The sequence below is a fragment of the Lycium barbarum genome, chromosome 5 (assembly GCF_019175385.1).
Source record: "Lycium barbarum isolate Lr01 chromosome 5, ASM1917538v2, whole genome shotgun sequence".
Classification (NCBI taxonomy): domain Eukaryota; kingdom Viridiplantae; phylum Streptophyta; class Magnoliopsida; order Solanales; family Solanaceae; genus Lycium; species Lycium barbarum.
Genome location: NC_083341.1, coordinates 139,570,075 through 139,584,091, shown reverse-complemented (window position 1 = coordinate 139,584,091; position 14,017 = coordinate 139,570,075). Strand labels below are relative to the sequence as shown.

Genomic DNA, 14,017 nt, shown 5'->3' with positions numbered 1-14,017 from the left:
GTCAAACTAGAATATAAAAGTTTGTGGAGCATCGCAACTTCAGCGGAAGTAGTACTCTATACCTGCTAAGATTGCATTGGGGAGTGCTTCTCCATCAGCTTATCCAGGTCGAGGTCAAATTTCTTCTCCAGTGCCATCGCCTCTTCCCAGAGTTTGCGTTTTCTCTCTTCATGAGCTCTTAATAAATGCTTTCATTTATTTAACCCAGAGTTTGATATATTTCTCAACTTTCTTTGCCTTGACTCGATAATCCTCAACAGTTGAGGAAACATTCGCAAAATATTGTTTGAACATCTCACGCTATTCCTTTCTGCTCAAATTTGTCCTCCTCAGCAATCCAGGCATCGTAAATCATTTTGAACTGATTCTTGAAAAATTGCTCTTGATACTCCATCTCTTCTTTGTTCTGTTCACAGTGCATCTTCGTTTTCAGCCTGATGATCTTGATCTCTTCTACTGTCTGACGGTGCTTTTCATTCACCAGACTAAAAGTTTCTTCAAGAGCTTTAGCTTTCTTTTGGTTCTTAGCGGCTTGATTCTTGAGCCATACAAGAAGTTCGTTATCCTCCCACATCTGCCTTGTTGGATTTCAAATAGTTTCATTATACAACTTCATCTCGAACTTCAACCTTGATTTCCCATGTGAATGCTGGTTGAAGTTGTCCATATCTCTTTTTTGTGCCATGTAACCATAAAGTCCCCCCAGGATAAAAGAAAACTGGATTACATTCTCACGCGTCTCTATCTCTACCTTCTTTAGAAAACTGCTCATTGAGATGCAGAGCTTACATGTATCCCACGGCAGTGGCCTCAAAAACCAATACATTGATGCCATGATGGCCTCCTAGACCAAATGAATGTCAAACATTCTTGACAGCAGCAAAAGAGCTGAAATAGTTGCGTAGCTCCTGATTTCTCATCCAATCCACTTGTCATTATCATCTTTCTCAAAAGCCGTGTTCATGATAATCACCTTTGGTGGCCACACTATTTCCTTATCTTTGGATTCGATGCCATCCCAACTTCTGTACACCTCACCTGGAGGTACAATAGAATTTCCCCTCTAACATAGCTCCTCCTCCAAAAGTTGAGCGAGCTCTCTGTGTAATTTAAGCCTTGATCCACCTTTCGTTTTTGTGTGGGAGACCAATGAGTGCAACTCTATAAACCACACAATTGCTCCTGGACCACCTTTGCAAGAAGGGCAGTGCCACTGTCATTCAAGATCATTAATCTGGGTAACAATCAAATTGTCGAGAAATTCAAAAAGATCTTGAACCAATGACTCTTCTTGCGCGCCTCATAACTCATTTATTTCACATCTGAGTGATCATCAAAGTCGCCATCACTCTGAAATTCATCTTCGTCACTATCGTCATCAGGAAAATCTAATTCATCGGACTCATAGGCCTTAACATCCTCATCAATGACAGGGGATTTAGACGATCCAACATCATTACGGAATCCCAATTTCTGAATAATACTTGGATGACCCTGAGTACTATTCTTGTTTCCCCAAGATTCTAAAATGGTATTCAGAGGAATCCATGGCTTCTTCCTAGAACTACTACTTCCACCCATATTCTTGGACTTTCTAGTACACACAACCCATCTATCGTTTTGATCAGAGTTGAAGCTCAAATCTCCAACACTTACATTTATCTCATCAACAGTACTTGTTTCAGAGATAGCTTTCTGCTTTATTGATGAATTAGAAGACTTCTAGGCACCTTTGCTGTTGGAGCTCATATTTGGAAGAAATTAAAGTGATGGTCCGGTGCCAAAGATGGAAGATTGAGAATTGAACTTGCTGGCCTCACTACTTTGTCTTATATACCTCTTTGTATTAATCCCCTCAACCACTTCAAATCTTAGTTCACAAGACCATAAATAGTAATGGATTAATTATGTAGAATTAAGAAATGGAAGGTTATAAGTTTTTGTAAATCTAAAGCTAGCGTTTATTCTACGCTACATTTTCATAATTGTAATATACAGATCAGAGGCAAAAAATGGAAAATAATAACTATAATAGAGTATAAAGGATTCCCATAAAACGTTAGTCTCTTGATTTTTTCCTTTCATGACGCACAAATGATGTAGACTTTTAAAATTCCTCTTAGTTTTCTCACTTCTTTAACTCCAATAAAGAAACCTATTTTCACCTAATATTTATATTTTTGTTCAACAACCATATTGTTAGGAAATATTGTATTATCATATATTCACTTTCCTATTAGCGTAAATATATGTGAATTCCATTATCTTTTCTTCAGAGTTTTACCAGATGTATTAGTTCACATCTTCATTGATTTACTTCAAGAGACATTAGTGATTACAGTTTTGTGAATACAACAGGGTCAATAACAACTTTGATTTAGCTTCAATCTTAAACAGTGGTAACTGAAATAAGAAAATTTATCTACTGTTGTAAAGTAAGGGGATGTGCAAGAACGATCCCTAAAGAAAATACTCATAATGCATACCCATTCAGTCTCACTATAGTTCAATTACAAAAGAATCATGAGCAGCGTCTAATTTGACAATTCGATAGGATTACTAGAAAAAAACAAAACGAAACTATGCAAAGATTGCAATAAATGTGCAGACTCAATATTAAGTTTAATATAAAATTAAGACATAATACATAAATAAGCCCACACAAAAACGAAAGGTGAATCAAGGCTTAAATTACACAGAGAGCTCGCTCAACTTTTGGAGGAGGAGCTGTGTTAGAGGGGAACTTCTATTGTACCTCCAGGTGAGGTGTACAGAAGTTGGGATGGCATCGAATCCAAAGATAAGGAAATAGTGTGGCCACCAAAGGTGATTGTCATGAAAACAGCTTTTGAGAAAGATGATAATGACAAGTGGATTGGATGAGAAATCAGGAGCTGCGCAACTATTTCAGCTCTTTTGCTGCTGTCAAGAATGTTTGACATTCATTTGGTCTAGGAGGCCATCATGGCATCAATGTATTGGTTTTTGAGGCCACTGCCGTGGGATACATGTAAGCTCTGCATCTCAATGAGCAGTTTTCTAAAGAAGGTAGAGATAGAGACGCGTGAGAATGTAATCCAGTTTTCTTTTATCCTGGGGGGACTTTATGGTTACATGGCACAAAAAAGAGATATGGACAACTTCAACCAGCATTCACATGGGAAATCAAGGTTGAAGTTCGAGATGAAGTTGTATAATGAAACTATTTGAAATCCAACAAGGCAGATGTGGGAGGATAATGAACTTCTTGTATGGCTCAAGAATCAAGCCGCTAAGAACCAAAAGAAAGCTAAAGCTCTTGAAGAAACTTTTAGTCTGGTGAATGAAAAGCACCGTCAGACAGTAGAAGAGATCAAGATCATCAGGCTGAAAACGAAGATGCACTGTGAACAGAACAAAGAAGAGATGGAGTATCAAGAGCAATTTTTCAAGAATCAGTTCAAAATGATTTACGATGCTTGGATTGCTGAGGAAGACAAATTTGAGCAGAAAGGAATAGCGTGAGATGTTCAAACAATATTTTGCGAATGTTTCCTCAACTGTTGAGGATTATCGAGTCAAGGCAAAGAAAGTTGAGAAATATATCAAACTCTGGGTTAAAGAAATGAAAGCATTTATGGAAGAGAAGGAAAGTCTGATAAGAGCTCATGAAGAGAGAAAACGCAAACTCTGGGAAGAGGCGATGGCACTGGAGAAGAAATTTGACCTCGACCTGGCTAAGCTGATGGAGAAGTACTCCCCAATGCAATCTGAGCAGGTATAGAGTACTACTTCTGCTGAAGTTGCGATGCTCCACAAACTTTTATATTCTAGTTTGACCATGTGTTATGTTGATTCTGAAGAAACGATTCTAGTAGCTATATCCAAAAAATATTAATATATGCCTTGAACTAATGATGCACTCGAGTTGCTATTTAGACATTTTCAGGAGTTTTATTTATTTTCAGGTTGTGAAACCTGCCTGTCACCTTTATGTTTGATCACTTAAATGTATGGCTTTTCATGGTAATTGAAGGATTCTGTAGTATATCTTTGCTAATTCCTTTCTGATTATTCCTTAGTCTATTGAAACTGTTTATGATCAACTTGATACAAGTATGCTACTTTTGTGAGAGAGCAATGGACATTTGATCTATCCTCTACCAGTAATGTTTCAGTATGATTTCATGAAAAAACGTACTTACTGAAGACTTGAAAACTACAAAATACTGCCTAACAGCTGAAGACTTTATGCACAACCAGGAGAAAGGCTCACTCCATCTTTTTGGATTTTGATAAGCTCAATATGTGTTTCTCATCTTTTTTTTCCGTTGGAAGATGTTAACTTATGAAGAAAGGAGTTATCTTATTTTTCTGTACTCTTTTGTATGAGTTAATTTTCTTGGGTATGTGCATACATTCAGTAATTGGTATTGGGTTTTGGTGTAGCTATTGGTTACATAATAATTTTTTTCTTTTGGTATCTCACACAGTGTCCGGTACCCAAAAAGGGGTCGACTAATCCGGATTCGTGCTGGAAGTCCCATCTTGGGGATAAAGTGTTTCCTACCAAAGATGACTCCATTCCCAGGGCTCAAACCCAAGGCCTCTGGCTTTAACACAATTATGTTGAAGTACACTTAGTAATGCTAAAGATGACATTATTTTTCAGTACGTAGTAAAACTTCTTGATTGATGTCATCCATATTGTGGGAATAAAGCAGTTCAATAGTAGTGACACCGTGTGATCCTATAGTAGTACTATTCAAGCACCGTCACAGCTTTAATTCTGCTGAAGTTGTGATGCTCCAAAAACATTTATATTCTGGTCTGACTGTGTGCTTTAATGATGTTAAAGAAACAATTTCCAGTAGCGATATCCCAAAAAAAAAAAAAAAGACTTGAACTAATTGATCTAAAACTAATGATGCATTCGAGGTGCTATCCAGACATATTTTCAGGGGTTTTATTTGCTTGTGGGTTGTGAAACCTGTTTGTTACCTTATCCTTCAAATTTGATTTATTTGGGGTGACGAGCTCACTTGTTGCAGTTATCCTGTGTTTGTGTGATCGGAGTTTCATCATTTCTGTTTAAGGACGATTTGCTCTTTATTTTTATTTTTCTTTACTCCGTAACTTTGAGTCATTTCTTTACTTGGCTTTATGGACATGTTTTCTTATATTTGGATATCGATATCCGAGTAAGAGATCAAGCAAATGGTTTGGCATGTTTCCTTGCTCAACTGTTCTTTAACACCTCGTTATCCATCTTGCAGTGTTAAGACAGGGAGACTTGGAGGTGTTAGAATTCATTTGAATCTAACCAGGACCAACATTAGTTCATGTCAGTCCTTTTGTCTATAAGCTCTTATTCCTTCTACTACTTTGTGTGCTGCAGGAAGCAAGTGTTTGTCCATTCAATTTCACATGTTATAATAAATAAGCTATTAATCCTCTTGTTTCATTCTCATCTCTTGCTGGTAGTACAGGATTATGTTGCCTGTAAAATTTTTTGTGCTAAGCAGAAATTATTTATCTTGGTGAGCTTTATATGTGCTATTGATCCTTTTTATCTGTTGCAAGTTGGTAACATTTTGGTTGTTTTATTCTCTGTTATGTTGTAGTTTGATATATACTAGTGCAAACTTATTAATCTTCCATTAGCCAGCATTGCGGTACAAATTCATTTTTAGTTTTTTAATTTGGGTATGGTACTTATTTGATCAATCATATGGAGTTTATCCTTTTTTTCATCCTACACAAATATTTATTTTCGGTTAAATGATCTTTTTCTTATATTCAATAAGGTATTCAAAGTCATTTGTATGAGTTTTTCGTCATTCCTCAACTAAACGCAAAACTTGAACTACATTCTTGTACTACCCCAGTGAACAATAAAACATTTATCAAATATCCTAAAAGTTGTGAGCACCATCCTACTAACGGCTCAGTTGGATATAGCTTTTGTTGTCAAGATGTTAACTCTGTTATTTCATGAAGGTATAACCATGTCGTTTTTTATCAGCGCATCGATTCATGTTTAAAACAAATATTGAGTCTGCAGATCTATCACAACTTAATTTATGGAGTCTCTGATTTGTTTGTTTTCCGTTTTATCCAAGATACTAGAGGGTGGTCTGGTTTAATGACCCCTTTTTAAGTCTTCATTGGGAAAAAGTTTTCCAAGTTAGGTGTATGACTCTTTTATTACACTAAAGAACAAAAAAAATATTATATATCTAATTTTCTTTTGTTATTGTTTCGAATAAAATCGACAGGTGGATCAACCTCCTTTGGATGATTATCAACCTATTGTCTATAATCAGCCATCTTTATTGGTCATTTATCGACCTCCTTCGTAGTTGATTATTAGCCTATCGACAATACTCAACCACCTTCTTGGTTGATTATCAACCTATTGTCTATAACCAACCCTCCTTTTTGGTGTATTATAAACCACCGTTATAATACACCCAATCCATTCAAATTTGATCCTATTATATAATGGTAACAGTAAAGAAGACATCATGTAAAAGTTACCCTTCCTGTGTAACAACAATTTCTTATTCCATCAGTCAGTATAAACATCAATATATAGCAACTATCTTGCAAACTAAATCACATGAGCATATGTACAGTTCCGGGTACGGCTTCGGCAGCACCCAGTAACTTTGATCTAAAATCGTGTACTCATTTGTTTAAGATTATCATTTAATATGTACAAATTATTAACGTAGACCCCCGATAACTTAAAACAGCTAAAATATTGAACCCCAAATTTCAAATCTTAAAACCGCCTAAGGACTCACTCGTGCATATTACAAAGCTAGCGATCAAAATTTGTGATATTATATTGACCAATATATGTTTGCTTGCCATTCATTTGGTAAGTTAACCAATGTGTTAGTCTGTATACTTTCTTCTTGGTTTTCTTGCAAGAAGAAACTATAACTATCCTTGTATATGAACTATTGACGACAAATATTGGAAACTTTTTCTTCCTTTGCTTTCAGCATTTGTGATTGAAAATACTGACAATTAATCAAGATTTCGCCAAAAATCCTGACAATCACCGTAACTTGCTGATAGAGATTTTAATTACACGTTTTTGCTTCAAAATTGATCCGAGTGGACACTCCTCTTAACCAAGAATTAAAGACTAAGTGGACACTCTTTTTAAACCAGGGGGAATAATACTCAGCAAATAAAAGTGCAAGCACATTTAGTTTATGATTTTCGATGTACCTCATAAGAACCATCAAGTTAATTGATCCCAAGGCAAATCTGCTGGTTAAGCTCGAACATTCATGTAGCGGATCATATATAGACCGGTGCAATATTTATTATAAAGCATAGACGTACAGTTCACTCAAATTAATCCGCTCTAAAGGTCATTTGGCGCATCACTTCTTGTGTTATCTCCAATATTTCTATCTCAATGTAAAATACAGGACCAGACTCAACCTGTTTACCTTTTTCCCTATTCGACCAATTACAATCCTGACTTAAGGCCAGTCTTTCATACTTCCCTTTCTCCATTGGTATATATCCACTACTGATTGAACATTTCCCATTCTGTGCAAATTTACCTCTGATGGAGCATATCATTTTCCAGTACCAACAAGAGTCAGTTGAGTGTAGTGCCACCAAGGTCTTCCTTTTAGGTAGATATGACTAATTAGTCCACTTAACTCACATATTTTCTGTTTTTTGAGCAATATTTCATACATATTTTGACACGGCTGCTTCATTCCATATTATACAGTAAGTAGTTCCCAGTCCTCCCACCCTCTTGGGTCTGCAAACCAAGGAGTTCTGTTAGTAACTTCAATTCCTAACCATCCCAGAGAAAGTTTCTACAAATTGTAGTAATTCTCTTTAGGACCAATATATAGGTGTGAATGTGCAGCAAATTGAGCTTATTGGTTGCATTCTTCCTGCATAGGATAAATTCCTAGAGCTTCGGGATGAAATTGGTACCTCAAGCTGGTACATGCGATCTTTTTTGGTACACTGTGAGTTCACAAAAATATGCTATATTGTGACCCATTTTCAACCTTTTGGGGATTGCGTCATCCTAATTTTTTTTAAAAAAAAATCTTCCTAGTTATTTGCTGCAGTAGCAGGTGAAGTGGTATCAAGGCTTCCCTTTAATCTCAACTCCGTCAAACAGGTTTACATAAATGTTGATCTGTATGGCTTGTCTGGGGTGTCATCTGTTCTTTGCTTGATAAGAAGTTTCCCATATTTACAAGATATGGAAATTCAGGTACTCTTCTCTCTCTTTCTTGTTGGCTTTTTATTTTCATACTACTTAAATCATCAAAAGGTTCAGAGAATTAAGTTTTGTTAATTTTTCTTAGGAGGCTTATTGCAAAAATGATAGCAGATCATCGATATCAACGAGTGCAACTTGCCTTAGATATGATGACTAATCACCTCAGGGAAATTAAGCTAGTGGCTCAATCATTGAGATGCAGCTTGCCAAGCTTCTCTTAGCCAAATCCTTTCTTCATTTTGGACAAATGAAAAAGAAAAGTATATTAAAAATTGTGATGGAGGGAGTACTTCTTATACATAACATATCAATTCTTGAACACCCTTATTGAAATTTCTGACTTATCGGTACATTTCTACTGTACATATTTCATTAAATCTTGAACACTCTTAATAAAAAATTTGACTTCGCCACTAAGTACAATTCTATGTATATATGTATCTTCAGAAGTGGAGGCTGACTGACTTGGTACAGTATGATTCTTTCTGTTAGGTTGATGAGATACAACGGAACTGTTTGATTACTTGTCGAAGACAGAAAACAGGTGCATGAAGCTCTGAATATGATTCGAAGAGTGAAGTTAAGAAAATTCAAGGGGACAAGGACTGAAATGTACTTAATAAAAGTCATCCTTTCCAGTTCTCCTAAACTTGCGAGGATAGTCATTGAACAGATCTAATAAAGTACCTTTCGAAGGAGTTGATAAGCTATCATCAAGCATAACCCAAGAAATCAGGTACACTTAGACTGACTCAAGTGACTATTACGACTTATTGATTAACTGAATTGATTTTATATTTTTAAGCTTAATATTGAATCTGCAAATTCATCAATCTTTGCGTTGTTTGATTTTACTCTTTCTAGTAATCCTATCGATTTGTCAAACTATATATTGTTCATGATCATTCTTTTGTAGTTGAACAAAAGTGAGACTGAATGGGTATACATTCTGAGTATTTGCTTTAGGGATCGGTTTTGCACATCTCCTTACTTTACAGCAGTGTATAAATTTTCTTATTTCAGTTACCATTGTATGAGATTGAAGCTGAATCAAAGTTCTTATTGTCCCTGTTGTATTCACGACACTGTAATCACTAATGTCTCTTGAAGTAAATCAATTAGGACGATGTGAACTAATACATCAGGTAAAACTCTAAAGAAAAGATAATGGAATTCACATATATTTACGCTAAATAGGAAAGTGAATATATGATAATACAAGCTTCTGAACAATATGGTTGTTGAACAAAAATATAAATTTTAATTTGGTGAAAATAGGTCACTTTTAAAGGAGTCAAAGAAATGAGAATATTAAGAGGAAACTCTAGACTAATGTTTAGGAAAATAGGTCACTTTTAAAGGAGTCAAAGAAATCAGGTACACTTGTAAAGTGAAAATAGGTCACTTAACATAATTTGTGCGTCATGAAAGGAAAAAATCAATTAATAGACTAATGTTTATGATAATCCTCTCTAATCTATTATACATATTGTTTTTCTTTTTTTTGCCTCTGATCTGTATATTACTGTTATGAAACTGTAGCGTCGACCAAACGCTAGCTTTAGATGCACAAAATCTTATAACCTTCCTTTTCTTAATTCTACATAATTAATCTGTTACTATTTGTGAATAATTTGTTACTATTTGTGCTCTTGTAAACTAAGATTTGAAGTAGTTGGGCGATTAATCAATGTATTTAAGAGTGATGCACCCAAAGAGTTATATAAGCGAAAGTAGTGAAACAGCAAGCCATACTCTCACTTTTCCTTCTCCAGCAAATTTGTCCCATCATTTTAGTTTCTTCCAAATATGAGTTCCAACAACAAAGGTGCCTGGAAGTCTTCTGATTCATCAGCAAAGCAGAAAGCTATCTCTGAAACAAGTGTAGTTGATGAGATAAACATAGGTGTTGGAGAATTGGGCTTCAACTCCGAACAAAATGATGGATGGGTTGTGTGTGCTAGAAAGTCCAAGAACAAGGATGGAAGTAGCAGTCCTAGCAAGAAGCCATGGATTCCTCAGAATCCCATTTCAGAATCGTCTGAAAACAAGAATAGTACTTGGGGTCATCCAGATATTATCCAGAAATTGGGATTCCGTAACAATGTTGGATCATCTTCTAATTCCCCGGTCCCTGATGATGATGATGTTAAGGCTTATGAGTCTGATGAATTGGATTTTCCTGATGACGATAGTGATGAAGATGAATTTCTGAGTGATGCCAACATTGATGATCACTCAGATGTTAAAGAAATGAGCTATGAGGCACGAAAGAAAAGTCGTTGGTTTAAGAAACTTTTTGAATGTCTCAATAGTTTGACTGTTACTGAGATTAATGATCCTGAACGACAGTGGCACTGCCCTGCCTGCAAAGGTGGTCCGGGTGCAATTGCGTGGTTTACAGGGTTACACTCATTGGTGTCCCACACTAAAACGAAATGTGGATCAAGGATTAAGTTACACAGAGATCTAGCTCAACTTTTGGAGGAGGAGTTACGTCAGAGGGGAGCTTCTGGTGTACCTCCAGGTGAGATGTACGGAAGTTGGGACGGCATCGGATCCAAAGATAAGGAAATAGTGTGGCCACCAATGGTTATTATTATGAACACGGCTTTTGAGAAAGATTATAATGACAGGTGGATTGGAATGGGAAATCAGGAGCTGCGTGACTATTTCAGCCATTATGCTTCTGTCAAGAATGTTCGACATTCATATGGTCCACGAGGCCATCGTGGCATCAGTGTATTGGTTTTTGAGGCCACTGCCGTGGGGTACATGGAGGCTCTGCATCTCAGTGAGCAGTTTTCTAAAGAAGGAAGAGATAGAGACGCATGGGAATATAATCCAGTTCACTTTTATCCTGGGGGGATACGTAAGCTTTATGGTTACATGGCACAGAAAAGAGACATGGACAACTTCAACCAGCATTCACATGGGAAATCAATGTTGAAGTTCGAGATGAAGTCGTATAATGCAACTGTTCGAAATCCAACAAGGCAGATGTCGGAGGATAATGAACTGCTCGTATGGTTCAAGAACCAAGCCGCTAAGAACCAAAAGAAAGCTAAAGCTCTTGAAGAAACTCTTAGTCTGGTGAATGAAAAGCACCGTCAGACAGTGGAAGAGAACAAGATCATCAGGCTGAAAACGAAGATGCACTATGAACAGAACAAAGAAGAGATGGAGTATCAAGAGCAATTTTTCAAGAATCAGTTCAAAATGATTTATGATGCCAGGATTCTTGAGGAGGACAAATTTAAGCAGATGCAGCAGGAACAGCGAGAGATGTTCAAACAATATTTTGCAAATGCTTCCTCAACCGTAGAGGATTATCGAGTCAGGGCAGGGAAAGTTGAGAAATTTATCAAACTCCAGGAAAAAGAAATGAAAGCATTTGTGGAAGAGAAGGAAAGTCTGGTAAGAGCACATGAAGAGAGAAAACGCAAACTCTGGGAAGAGGAGATGGCACTAGAGAAGAAATTCAACCTCGACCTGGCTAAGCTGATGGAGAAGTACTCCCCAAAGCAATCTGAGCAGGTATAGAGTACTAGTTCTAGTTCTACTGAATTTGCGATGCTCCAGAAACTTTTGTATTCTAGTTTGACCATGTGTTATGCCGATGCTAAAAAAACGATTCTAGTAGCTATATGCAAAAAAAAATATTAGTATATGCCTTGAACTGATGATGCACTCTAGTTGCTATTTAGACATTTTCAGGAGTTTTTTTTTTTTTGTTTTCGGGTTGTGAAACCTGTCTGTCACCTTTATGTTTGATCATTTAAATGTATGGTTTTTCTTGGTAATTGAAGGATTCTGCATTATATTTTTGTTCATTCCTTTCTGATTATTACTTAGTCTACTGAATTGTTTATGATCAATGGACATTTGTTCTATCCTCTACCAGTAATGCTTTAGTATGATTTCATTTAAAAAGGTACTTGGTGAAGACTGGAAAACTATAAATAGTGCCTAACAGCTAATTCCATTTTTTTGGATCTTGATAAGCTTAATATGTGTTCCTCATCTTCTTCTCTGTTTTAGCTTACGAAGCAAAGGCTTCATGTTATTTTTCTGTACTCTTTTATATGAGATACTTTTGTTGGGTATGTGCATGCGTTCAGTAATTGGTATTGGCATTTCGTGCAGCTATTGGTTACATAATTACTATTATTCCGCCCGGTGTCCGGTACCCAAAAAGAGGTCAACTGATCCAGATTCGCGCCGGAAGTCCCACTTTGGGGATAAAGTATTTTCTACCAAAGATGACTCCATTCACAAGGCTCAACCCGAGGCTTCTCCCTCTGAAGTACACTTAGTAATGCTAAATATGACATTATTTTTCAGTACGTAGTAAAACTTCTTGGTTGATGTCATCCATATTGTGGGAATAGAGCAGGGCAATAGCAGTGACACCGTGTGACCCTATAGTAGTGCTATTCAAGCACCGTCGCAGCTTTAAATTTCTGCTGAAGTTGGGATGCTCAACAAACTTCTATATGCTGGTCTGACCATGTGTTTAATTCGATGATGCCAAAGAAACATTTCACTAGTTATATCCGGAAAAAAAAGATGCTTTGAATGAATTGATCTTTACAAATAATGCGTTTGAGCTGCTATTCTGACATATTTTCAGGGGTTTTATTTGTATGTGGGTTGTGAAACCTGTATGTTACTTATCTTCAAATTTGATTATAAGCTGCTATTCAGACATATTTTCAGGGGTCAATTCCTTTTGTTTATGAGCTCTTAGTCCCTCTAAAACTTTGTGTGCTGCAAGAACTACAAGTATTTGTCCAATCAATTTCATTCTCATCTCTTGCTGTTAGTATAGGATTAAGTTGCCTGCAAAGCTACGCAGAAGGTATTTATCTTTGGATCTTGGTGAGCTTCATATGTGCTATTGATCCTTTTTATCCGTCGCGAGTTGTTAGTAACACTTTGGTTGTTTATTCTCTGTTATGTTGTAGTTTGATATATACTAGTGCAAAATTATTAATCTTCCATTAGCCAGCACTGCTATGCAACTTCATTTTTAGTTTTTTTAATGTGTTGGATGGTACTTATTTGATCAATCATACGGAGTTTATCCTGTTTTTCATGCTACACAAATATTTATTTTTGATTAAATGGTTTTTTTTCTTATATTCAATAATGTTATCAAAGTCATTTGTACAATTTTTTGGTCATTCCTCAACTACACCCTAAACTTAAAATACATTCTTGTTCTACCATACTGAACAAAAAAGCATCCATCAAATATCCTAAAAGTTGCAAGCGTCATCCTAGTCATCCTACTAACAGCTAGGTTGGATATAGTTTTTGTTGTGCAGGGTTAACCATGTGGTCTTTTATCAAGTGCAACAATTTTATATTTAGAAATATTGAATTTCCAGATCTATCACAACTTAATTGAGGGAGTCTTTGTTTTGTTTTTTCCGTTTTATCCTAGATACAAGAGGATGATCCGGTTAATGACCGCTTTTAAGTCTTCAATTGGGAAAAAGTTTTTCAATTAGGTGGATGACCCTTTTATTGCATTAAAGAATAAAAAAAGAGGTAAGATATCTAATTTTGTTCTCTTGTTGTTTCGATTAAAATCAACCTCCTTTGGATGAATGTCAACCTATTGTTTGTAATCAACTCTCTTTATTGGTCATTTATCGACCTTTTTCGCGGTTGATTATCAACCTATCGTCAATACTCAACCACCTTCGTGATCGATTATCATCCTATTATCGATAAACGGCCCTCCTTTTTTCG

At 36.2% G+C, this 14,017-nt stretch overlaps 1 protein-coding gene, 1 long non-coding RNA gene and 3 pseudogenes across 2 annotated transcripts in view; 4 read left to right on the top strand and 1 right to left on the bottom strand.

The window, feature by feature from the left end:
- The window catches only part of LOC132642825 (uncharacterized), a 39,700-nt gene that overhangs the window by 21,012 nt on the left and 4,671 nt on the right, over nucleotides 1–14,017 (top strand). The gene's annotated exons all lie outside the window — the stretch shown is intronic.
- LOC132639913 (protein SUPPRESSOR OF GENE SILENCING 3-like) lies at nucleotides 2–1,749 on the bottom strand (annotated as a pseudogene).
- Nucleotides 1,923–3,962, top strand: LOC132639912 (protein SUPPRESSOR OF GENE SILENCING 3-like; annotated as a pseudogene).
- Nucleotides 8,120–12,975, top strand: LOC132642823 (uncharacterized). Its single transcript, XR_009583351.1, has 3 exons — nucleotides 8,120–8,248; nucleotides 8,343–8,993; nucleotides 12,404–12,975. It is a non-coding gene; the product is annotated as an uncharacterized LOC132642823 (long non-coding RNA).
- On the top strand, nucleotides 9,964–12,101 carry LOC132642096 (protein SUPPRESSOR OF GENE SILENCING 3-like; annotated as a pseudogene).